The sequence below is a fragment of the Plecotus auritus genome, assembly GCF_963455305.1.
Source record: "Plecotus auritus genome assembly, chromosome: 8".
NCBI classification, from domain to species: Eukaryota; Metazoa; Chordata; class Mammalia; order Chiroptera; family Vespertilionidae; genus Plecotus; species Plecotus auritus.
Genome location: NC_137782.1, coordinates 89992624 through 90004813, shown reverse-complemented (window position 1 = coordinate 90004813; position 12190 = coordinate 89992624).

Here is a 12190-nt window from a genome sequence, read left to right as displayed (position 1 = left end):
ATATTTGGCTCTGTTGACTAATGAGTTTGCCGACCACTGGGCTAGGGCATCATACTGACTTTTTTTTGGTTAGTTTTCCTATCTTGCCACTGAGTTCCAATCCAGTGCAACTAAAACAAATATTTGCCAATGTCTACCTTGTGCTAACTACTGCCCTTATCACTGGACATGGGACAGCCAGTGACATTCTGGAGCAAAGGGAGGTGTCTCAGTCACCGGAATGCCTCCAATAGAATATGTTTCACAGCTTTAAATTTTCTTTTCCCTCCAGCCAGATTCCTCCCCCCAGTTCTGCTCTTCCTCCTCTAAGCTCAAATGCCATCTCCTTTTGCCTATGCTCTCTGTCCCAGTCTTCCTCTCATACTTCAGGGCAGACACAACCACCTGGAAGTAGCTTTTTCATGTACAGAGTGTCCCAAAAATGTATACGCACTTTGAATAATTATCAATTCCAATGGGTTAAATCTGGGGGAGGGGGGAAGGAAACATCAATTGAGCTATCAGAAAAAAGTAGGTGAACATTTTTTTGGACACCCCATATTTGCCCGTTTATTATCTGTCTTTCCTATTTAAAATGTAAGTTTTATTTACCTCTATATCCCCAAGTCCAGCACAGCATGGCAGGCGTTTTGTCCATGTTGTTTTGTTATGACATCAATGAGGAAGAAAAGGAAAAGGATTCTGGCCAGGGCCATGGTCTGTGTGGAAGTTTGCATGTCTCCCCATGTCTGTGTGGACTTTGCATGTTCTCCCCAGGTCTGTGTGGAGTTTGCATGTTCTCCCCATGTCTGTGTAGAGTTTGCGTGTTCTCCCCAGGTCTGTGTGGGTTTTCTCTGGGCCTCTGCTTTCCTCCCACATCCCAAAGATGTGCTCGGAGGCCAACGCTGTCTAGGTTGTCGCCAGCCTGAGTGTGGACGGCTGGGTGCGAGCGCCTGTGCCTGCGATGGAGGGTGGAAGGCGGCTGGTCCAGGGCTCCTCGCAGCGCCCTGAGCCGCAGGAAGAAGCTCCCTCCATCCAGAACTGGAATCATCAGATTGGAAAATAATAATTTTATTTGTTTTTAGTAATCTTTTAAAACATGTATGTATAGCTCACATTTTTTAAAAAAAATGTTTGGGTCTTTAGAAATTTTGTAATTTTTTTTTTCCATAAATATGCCATAGAACCTCTTGTTTTATTAATTAGCCTATGGGAAAATGGGTTTCTTTACACACAAGGGCTTGCTTAAAGTCACAACTTCTAAGAACCTATCAATAACCTTAAAGTGAGGACTTACCGCCTTGGTTCTCAGTGAAAATCTGTGGCATGATTGAAGGCCAAGCTCAGCACGCTGGCAAGGAAAGATGTACTTCAAAAATATAGGGCTTCCTTAGGGATGGGTAAACAGCACCCAGTGTGTGCCTCTCTTCCTTTGTCTCCCCATCCCTCCCTTTCCTCTCTCTTGTCTGTTGCCTCCTTCAAATCTTCCCTTAAATACTGCCTCTTTCAGGAAGGCTTCCTGGGTGGATCCCATGTGATTCAACCTTCTCCCGTCCATATCTTCTCAAAACAAAGAGACTCATCGTAGAGTATGATTCCAAATATATGAGTGTACCAACAGGTAGAATGAATCTATGCTTGGGTAATGGGTGGCAGTTACTTTTGAAAGTGTGCCCAGGAGGCTGCTGGGGGCCTGATATTGCTCTGATGTGGGGTGATGGTGATGGTAGTGCATTCCATCTGTGAAGGTGAATTGAGCTTCATGCTCATGAGTTGTGTACGTCTATACTAGTATATGCACATAATGCTCTATTTTTAAAAAGCAGTGTCCTCAGACTTTGCTGAATATCATAATCAATTGGGGTGATTTTAAACATCCCAGTACCCGGGTCTTACCCAGACTCACTACAGCAGTCTATGAGGGCGGAACCCAGCCAGCAATATTTTTAAAGCCCCTCCCCGCCAAATGACAGTCAGTATCCCAAAAAATTTTGTCCTCGGGAAATAATTCATTGCCTTCCCTTTATGTCATTTTAGTCATTGAGGACACCCTTCTTCCCAGGAACCATTTTGTGAAAACTTGAAGGTGGCAATCTCTGGTTATTTCCTCCCCTCTCATGGTACCTGGTGCCATTATGTTGGTGGGAAGAACCCCATCAAAGGAAATCCCAGATCAATCACGGAGACTGATGGGAAGAAAGTAGAGTGGGTGTTGGGATACAGAGCAGGGGTGGAGGCAGGGCCGATTTTAGGGAGCCCATGAAAAGGCTTTCTGAGAAGATAACATTTAAACTGAGACCTGTCAGGGCCCAGAGAGAGGGGAGCAGAGGAGGAGAGGCTGGGGCTAGATCACGGGCAACATCATCCGTCGTCATACTGAGTTTAAATCTTATTATTATTATTATTTTTTACCATTGATAAACGCTAATTTATTTCTTTACATCCCCAAAACACCTTGTCCACTAGGGTGAGTTTGCTCAACAAACAGAGGAGAAATGTGTTATTCTCCTCGGTGGGAACGTGCTCTCTGAGAAGAGTTCAGGAGAATGACAGTACAGTTTGGGGACATCCAGGCATGGGCATGCTTGCTTCTAAGAATAAATCCTCCAGAAGTTGTTGGGCTCTCTTTTTAAAAAAGGTTTGGATTTGGCTAGGTGTAGAATTTCCAACAGCAATTAAGCGTTATGTATATTTTAAACGGGGCGGCTGCTCAGGGGGCAGGCTGGGGCTGCGGGAGCTGTTGGGTTTAACATATATCACATTTCTCCCTTGGAGTTGATTACTTGCAGTTGGGCCCAGTGTTTTGCTGCTGCTGAAGGATCCAGACCAAGTCGCTGGCCCAGTAATCCATTGCTCAAGTTCATTAACGGCAGGAAGACATTAAGTGAATGTAAGGACTGGAGCAGCCTGGAAACCATGTGACGAGCAGCCTTTAAGTTCTGGGCTCCGGTATATTTTATGCCACCTTGACTGTGCATCAAGCTCGCCTTCCTGGACTCATTAGAACTGTGCGCCCAAAGGTGCCCCTCAACTTTCAGAAGCAAATAGAGGATGATATAATTCGCTCTGAGAACACCTTTCTGTCTTATCCGGAGCATGTCTTATCTATTATGATTAGGCATTAAGCGTCCTATTGTCCTGAAAATTTCATGAGATTCTACCCCTGCTTGCTGGGATTATGTCAAAGTGATGTGTCCTGAATGCTGTTCTCACCCATCAATGGGACTTGTCTTTGCTCCTTAACTGTTGCTGGGAAGGCCAACGCGGCGAAGGAACCACAGGCTGAACGTGTGGGACAGCCCCGACTGCTGTGAATACTCTTTGGTGTGTTTTGCTTTTGGTCCCCAAGATAAAGGTTCGAGAGCAAGTGGTCCATTTGGGAGAGGTCCTAGCCTCCAGTAGGGAAGGAAGAACGTGAGAAGGGAAGAGGGGCCGCCAGTCCCAGCTGCTGGCAAGCCGGTTACCACTGTGGGGAGCACTGGGAGTAAGTGAAGACTGTGCTTGTCCCAAATCCTCCATTAGGAGTGAGAGCGGGGCATTTATCCACCGCCTCCTGCCAGTCATGGCTTGAGGGCTCCCTCCTCCCTGCAGGCCAGGGGCCAGGGTGCTGACTGTTAAGTTGGGATGTGGAGAGTGGGCAGGACCCCAGGCATCTGGATGGACTGAAACCCCCCCCCCAAACTGTGGGCTTCACAAGGGCAAGGACCAGGACTGTTGTTTGCTGCAGTGTGTCCGCCTCTTAGCAGTGCCAGGCGCACTGCACGCCTCTAATAACCGCTATTGAATGCCCCAGTATATTCAATGGGCGGTTATTGAACACACGGGGGCCTCCACGCCGAGCCTCGGCTAGCGGCTCTGTCTGTTTTAGTCTATGGGTTTGTGGTCATGTATTTAGCGCTTGCTTACAAGTCTCTTATTCACTGATTTCGTCAGTTTCCTCTCTCCCAAGTGTACTCACTTGAGCTCAGGGGTCTCCCCTCCACCCTGTCACACCTCCGAAGGGGTGGAGAGCAGAGTTATTATCATCTTCGCTCGAGCTTTTAAACAGAGTGAAAGACATGTGATGTGATACTGACGAGTGTGTTCGTAAGCGTGAGGTGGGTGCAGAATGTTTGAAATTAGGCTTGTCCCAGACAACTTGGGTCATAGGTCCACTTGTGCAGAGCAGGGAAGAAAGGTAAGCGTAGGTTTGGAATCAGACAGGCCTGAATTTAAAAAGCACTTTCACTACTTGCTAAGACTGTGGGCTCGGGCATGTTGTTGAGCCTCACGACCTCAGTTTTCCCATCTGTGAAGTGGGGATGATGGCATCTTGATTCCACGGGGGAGTCACAGAGAGGATTGCATGAGCTGATGTAAAACAGCACGGCATCTGACACATAGGAAGTAGTCCCCCATTTTTAGCTTTTTCATTCTTTTATGGGTTGACTGACTATGGTGAACAGAGTGCTTCCAGCTATTTCTGATCCATACCGGGGGATAAAACTGACATCAGCTCGGCCCCTACATTTGCAAGGGCGCCGAGTTCCAGAAGCCGGTCAGGGAAGCTCAGAGCCTGTGAAGGAGTCACGAAGGCAGCAGAGCACAAATCCAAGCCCTTGGTGACCACGAGCCCTTGCAGGTCCCTCTTCTCACTAATGTTCATCAAGCACTGTTCCAACCAGGCACTGGGCTGCGTGCTGGGAAGGAGCAGCAGGAAATAAAGCACCTACCTGGCTCTCAGGGAATTAAAAGTCTAGGGAAAGACAGGGAAATTATAGTGATGCCTGATGATGATAATAGCAGCTAATATTTATGAAGCACTTGGTCCCAAACAAGTATAAACTTACATTCAGTGAGGTAAAGTGCTTTGTTGTATGTGTCCATTTTACATATTAGGAGACTGAGGCACAGGGAGGTTAGGTAAGTTATCCAAGGTTATGGAGGCAGCAAAGGGGGAGGCCGGATTCAGAGCCTCCTATGTGGCTGCAGCCCTGAAACTCAGCACTGGCATCGCTCCATCTCAGTAATGCTGCGGCCACAGTGACTTTTTCATCACAGTTTGTCTAGTTAGAGCCTTGCGTTTCCTTGTTCATACTCCGAAGCCTGAAATCCTTACACTCAGCCTGTGTGTTATCTCCTAGAGATAATACAGGTGCTGGGGCCCCACCTCCAGAGGCCCCGATTTAGTAGGTCTGGGGAGGGGTCCGAGACTGTTTCTAACCGGCTCTTGGAGGACACCAAAATGGCCAGTCCACAGACCACGCTTTGTGTTGCCCGGTTACAACATGGGTTCTGTTTCCTCCCAGGGACACTTGAGAATGTGTCAGGAGACACTTTTTCTTAAAATTTATTTTTCAAATATATTTTTATTGATTTCAGAGAGGAAGGGAGAGGGAGAGATAGAAACATCAATGATGAGAGAGAATCATTGATTGGCTGCCTCCTGCACGGCTCCCACTGGGGATCGAGCCTGCAACCTGGGCATATGCCCTGACCTAGAATTGAACTGTGACCCCTGGTTCATAGGTTGATGCTCAACCCCTGAGGTATGCCAGCTGGGCTGGAGACACTTTTGAATGTCACAGCTCAGTGCTGCTAACATCCAGCACCGGGCTGCCCAGGCAAGCAAGATGCTCCCCCAATGCCGGGAGGGCCGAGGTTGGGAAAGGGGAGGGGTTCGCACGGCCTGGGAACCTTCCTGGAGGAATCCTTTGGGGGTCTGGTCTCAGGTGGGGATTCTGATCAGCTTGGTCTAAGTGGAGTCTGAGCATTTCTCACAAGTTCAAATAGACAAATGGACGCTGCTGCCGCTCCCACCCAGGGGCGCGCGGAGCCCAGGTGCACGGCCTTGCTTGGGCACAGGTTTGAACCATGGCCTTGACTGTGAACTGCTGCCCCCAAACCCAAATGCTGTCCTGAGTCAGTTCAGCGCAGAAGCAGCTCCGAGTGCAAATAATCCCCTTTCAACTGCCCTTCAGGCCCCACCCTGAGGCGGAGGGGCTCCGAAGGAGGAGGTGTTTCTGCCCAGAAGCAGCGAGGGACCTGAGGGGCCGGTGACAACGTGGACGAGCGGGCAGGCGGCCTCGCTTCAGGCCGAGCAGTGAGTCAAGCCCATTGTTGCTGGAATCGTGGCTTCTGTCCAAGAGCTGCACGTTGACTACGGGTTTGCATCTGCCTGACTCGCAGGTCTGCAAACGCGAGATGAAAAAGTGGCTGTTTTTAAAATGGTCGCTCTCTGGGGAGAGGGGTCCGGAGAAATGGGCTGTGCGTCCAGCCTCCAGAGATGGCACCCAGCCCCTGTGATAAATGGCAACATTAACAAGGTTTGGTTGGGAGGGGACCTCCAGATTTATGACTTCCTGTCTCCGCCAGCAGATGTCATTATGGCCGACAGAACAGAAGGGCTTTCAAGAGCTGGCTGGGGTGGAGCTAAAAGAGGGGAAATAAAAATAAAATAAAAGGCAGAAGCCAAAGCCAGTGTTTGCTCAGTGGTGCTATTGTTGATATTGTCATTTTAGGGACACAGGGGAGGTTTACATTAAACCGCGCGTCTTGTGATATCTCTGGGGTCCAGCTTCCAAGGTTTAGGCAGAAACTCTCAAATGGACACGCATATTAGCCTCAGTGAAGTAAGAAAACCCGCAGGGTTTGTTCCTGCCTATTTGTGCCCTTCAAACCTCTCCAGATAAAGCGAACACCACACTGAACGAACACATACTTTACCCTGCAACATCGCTTTGGTGGGGTTTTAAATATATTTATTTTACAAAGTCAGCAGCCTATTCTGAAATTCCTTTGCTGTATGTACACATTTGCCCACCTATAAATTGTATTATGGGATGCCATTGATATTTTATGTGCCAGAATTTTTCATTGCCTTGAGAAATGATGTAAATTTGGCATTCTTTATTGGTTCCCAAACCCCTGTTAATAAGTACAACTGCTAACACATACTTAATGCTAATTACAGGTCATGTTTCCACATTTCCTCTTTCTAATCCTTGCCTGAAGAGTTATCTTCTGCAGGTAAAGGAAGCAATTTTTTTTTCTAGGTGACTTTCTTACCTAATGAACATTTGAATGTACGCTTTGGGCTCAAGTAACCAGTGTCCCAAACTGTGACCCAGAAGGAATAACTGGTAAGGGATGCTGGGATGTCTTTACTCCTCTCATTAGCAATTCATCCCCATCATGGCTGCAGGGCCAATGTGCCTTGGCAGAAATAGAGAATCCTAAAGGACTTCATGGAGGACAGCTACAGGGTTTCTTTTGCTCCTGCTATCTTTAAAAACAAAACTGATTTCAAGCAAAAACTTGATCAAGAGCCTTCTTCTATAATTCATCAACAGCCATGATGTTATGTACATGTGAATGTCTGATTTTTGAAATAACACCATAGATATGAAAACAGCCACCCCTTCTCCCTCCTCCCCCAGGACAAGCCACTTTGGAGTGGGGGTTTGGTGCTATGCTTAGCTAACTGGCTTTGGAGGCTCCGAATTCTTTTCCTGGTTCTTCTACTCACTACCTGTATTCTTCTGGGCAAGTTCCTCAAGCTGTTTTCTCATCTCACCTGTAAAAGGTGGCTAATAATAGCACCATTCACTTAGCATTTTTTAAAAATAAGGATTGAATGCAATGTTCACAAAGTGATTAGCCAAATGCCTGGCACAGAACTCAATAAATTAGCTGTTGTTGTAATGATGAATGTTAAAATATCTTCCCTCTTTACAATTGTTTCACAGGCAGACATGCAGAGGCATAGACTGATCCACTGGCCACCCAGAAGACAAATCCAGTAACAGTAATAACATTAACTGTAGCTGTCATCTATGGAGCGCATGCCGAGTGCCAGACTCACGCCCGATGCTTTCCATGCAAAACCTATTGAGTTTAATTCTTACAGTAACTTTAAGAGGCCAGTACCCTACCTCCCATTCTACATATATGCAAGCACAGATTGCAGAGTTCAAGCCAGTGGTTCTCAAACTGTGGTGGGTGTCAGAGTCATGTGGAGGCTTGCTGAGTCCCTTCCCGGAGTCTCTCTGTTCAGTAGGTCTGGGGTGGGGACCCAAGATTTTCATTTTAACAAGTTCCATGGTGAAATTGTTGCTGCAGATCCAGAACCTCATTTGAGAATCACTGGTTTCAGTAATAAGCAAGTAGCAGAGTGAGTTTTCAAATTTCAAAATTAACCAAAGAACATATATGCATAACCCATGGACACAGGCAATAATGTGGTAAAGGCCTGGGGAGGTGCAGGGGCTGGGGGGGGGAGGGGCTGGGGGGGGTGGGGACAGGATGGGGGACATCTGTAATACTGTCAACAATAAATAAATACAATTTTAAAAAAGAAAAAAAATGTTAAATGCACTTTTTAACACACTGATGTTACTTCAAATTTCCCACCATCTGAGTTTTGAGTTAACGGTGGTTGCATTCATGGAGCGTAATGGTTTGGATGGCTACTTGTTTAAATTAAAAATCCTGCCCATGTTGTTCCTTGTGGCACAACACAGCTCTGAATTCCCTAGATGGTCAGGATCTCAGAAACATTTTCAGCAGGAGCATCAAGCCCTGATCTCATCCCCACTGTTGAGACGCTCAGCAGTCCTGCTGGGGTGCGGAAGAGCCCCAGCGCTGGGAGCAGCCCCTGTGGAGAATTCACCAGGAGGTCTAGGATGAGTCCAACTGAGCAGCGCACCTGGGTCCCCTCTGCGCCCGAGAGGCCCAGTGTCTCCTTGGTCTCCAGCACAGCCCGTTGAAACATCCAAGGGCCCTGGAGATGTCTTCATTGAATATCTGAAACCCAGACTTTCCCACTGCTCAGGTGAGCCTCTCACGACCAGTCAGCCCAGGGACTGGTGCAAGCTCCAATCTGGAATAAGAAAAGGGTGTGCTGTGGCCCACACTGTGGGTCTCAGGAATGAGGGAGAGACCTCTAGAATACCTGGTAAAGATGGGACTGGAGACAGAGGATGCAGAAACAGAGCAAAGAGAAAGCCGAGTCCCTTGGGTAAAGTAACACAGCCAAAGGTCATTGGTATCTTCCTCATTCAGTTGCAAATTAAAAGAACTGGAATTCAAATACACAGGCAAGATTCTTATCAAGAAGATTAAACACTCAGGACTTGAAAACAATAGGTGAAGTGGAGAAAAAGAGCAGCACCACTGACAGAGGCAGAAACTGGTTGGTGGGAGACTGGGGATTTCTATTGCCACGATGCAGGAGGAAGGAACAGAGCCCACATTGGACTTGGTATGGGAGTCTGGGATTTCATGCTCTCTGTGGAGACTGGGCCAGCTGACCTCTGAGGACCATTTCTCTTCTGACATAGGAAGATGCTATTTAGTCATACTTTTACTCATTCATTCATTCATTCATTCATTCATTCATTCAACAAACGTTTGCTGAGCACATATGGACCAGGCACTGTTAGTGACACTGGAGTGTATTCTCTAATGAGTGGAGCAAGACAAAATAGAAAATAAATAATAATCTAGCGTATTGGGACATGAAAAGTGACTAGAGAAAAATGAAGAAGGAAAGTGGGTGTGTGTTGCCAGGTAGTGTGGTTGAAAAATGGTTACTTTCCATTCCCAACAGTAACTACCCTTTGGTTGCAAGCATAGAGAATTAAGTCAAACTGACCTAAGGACAAAGGGAAAATGTCAGTTGTGCATAATTCAGTAGTCCAGGAGTTACTGGTTGTCTTTCCTCCCAGCGTTCACTTCATGTGTCCTTTCAGACATAACTCGGGTTTCCACTCAAGTATCCAGCTCTTCCCTTTTTGATTTGGATACTTCCCAGCCAGCAGACTCCCCCTCTCCCAGAAGCACCAGAGCAAAAGCCAATCAGCACGTTTCCTTCCTTCCTGATCACGATGGTTGGTTCTTGGGTGGGCAAAGGGTCCAATGAAGCTGAATCTCAAAAATCCTGCCTGAGCCCTTTCATTTGGTGAACCAGGAGAGGAGAACTGTCACTACAGCCATCTCATAACCATGAGGAGCAATGACTTAGAATGAAGTACAGAAATGAGATAAAAACAAAAACAAATACAAAAAAAAAAACGCCCAAATTTAGGCTTTTGATAACACTCTCCATCCACTGGATAAACACACTCTTGAGCAAAATTTCCCCTACTTCTGGACTTACCCTTAAAAGAGTAAAAAAAAAAAACTCCATGTATGGCTCAGAACCATTGGGGTTGGGTGTTTCCATTACTTTAAATAGAAAGTGTCATTGAGATAAAAAGCCCAGGTCAGGAACGGCCACCCCAGGTGCTCATCAATGACCTCACCAAGCTCTCTTCACACCTCCCCAGTTTCCCTCGACGTGGGCTCCCCTCTCAGCCTGGCTCTTCCCACATTGACCACCCAAAACCCCAGGTCTGTGTTTTTTCCTGGAAGCACCTGCAAACTTTGCACATATCCAGGCTGTGCTACCTGGGACTGGAGCCCATCTCTGACCCATTGCTGAGGAAGGGAGATGGGACAGCAGCTCACTCTCTGAGTCACCGGGCTCCACCGTCTCACTACCATAGCATTGTTTGAGAGAGTTGCCTCTTCAAAGAAAAATGAAAAATGAAGAAGTTGATGAGCACTTGTGTTTGTTTTTGTTTAATTTGTGGGCAAAGACTACATACAGGTGTGAAAAATAAATCCTCTTTTGCAACCCAGAACTGTTCAGTATGAGTTTTGTTCTATGTAAGAAGGAACATAATACAAAATATATGAATGAGTTATTACCAGAAGGGTGGGATATGGATGTTGGACAATCAGAAACCCTACTTATCCTAGCTAATAAAAGAGTAATATGCAAATTGACTGTCACTCCAACACACAAGATGGCCACCCCCATGTGGTCAAAGATGGTTGTTCCTATGTGGACACAAGATGGCCACCACAAGATGCCCAGCAGGAGAGGGCAGTTGTGGGCGATCAGGCCAGCAGGGGAGGGCAGTTGGGAGGAACCAGGCCTGCAAGGGAAGGCAGTTTGGGGGCAACCAGGCCTGCAGGGGAGGGCAGTTGGGGGGGACCAGGCCTGCAGGGAAGGGCAGTTGGGGGGGACCAGGCCTGCAGGGGAGGGCAGTGGGGGGAACCAGGCCTGCAGGGAAGGGCAGTTGGGGATGACCAGGCCTGCAGGGGAGGGCAGTTGGGGGTGACCAGGCCTGCAGGGGAGGACAGTTAGGGGTGACCAGGCCTGCAGGGAGGGCAGTTGGGGGCAACCAGGCTAGCAGGGGAGGGCAGTTAGGGGCAACCAGGCTGGCAAGGGAGGGTAGTTAGGGGTTACCAGGCCAGCAGGGGAGGGTAGTTGGGGGAAACCAGGCCTGCAGAGGAGGACAGTTAGGGGCAATTGGGCTGGCAGGGGAGCAGTTAGGCGTCAGTCAGGCTGGCACAGGAGTGGTTAGGGAGTGATCAGGCTGGCAGGCAGAAGCGGTTAGGGGCAATCTGGCAGGAAGGCAGTCAAGCGGTTGGGAGCCAGCAGTCCTGGATTGTGAGAGGGATGTCTGACTGCCCGTTTAGGCCAGATCCTACCTGGGGTCCCAGATTGGAGAGAGTGCAGGCTGGGATGAGGGACTCACCTCCCCCTCGGTGCACGAATTTCATGCACTGGGCCTCTAGTTTACTATAATGTCTAACTTTCTATTTGTAGTGCCTCACTTTCCTCATCTGTAAAATGAAGAGGTTGAGATAAAGTAGAAAAACACTTGATGCTCATGCCCCTTCTGCTCTGCTTGAAACGTTGATGTGAAGTGTGACACCTGGACAAGGTAGAAAATCTGCAACCATGGGTGACACAGAGTCAGTAGGCTGGTCCTGATGGTGCAGGAGAGACAGACACAGTGGGGCATGGTGACTCGCACAGTGCTGGGTCTATATCAAAGTGAGACTCTCAGGCACCCAGGCTCATTGTTGGTGAGATCATGCAAATCTCCATTGCTTAAGCCACAGTTAAAAGTTTCTGTCACTTGCAGTTCAAAGCATTCCTACTGGATACAGTCAGACCCAACGGAGTTCCCCAAGCAGCTTACAGTGCGAAGGTGTCTGGAGAACAGGCCATTACAAGTGCCACAGTGTCCTGAAGAGGATGTACAGGAACTTCTATCAAGGGGAACTCATCATTCCCAGAAAATGCATTTAACAACCAATAACATTTTCTACCATGTTTGAGAATTAGATCAGAGGTTGGCAAATTTTTTCTTAAAGGACCCCACAGTAAATATTT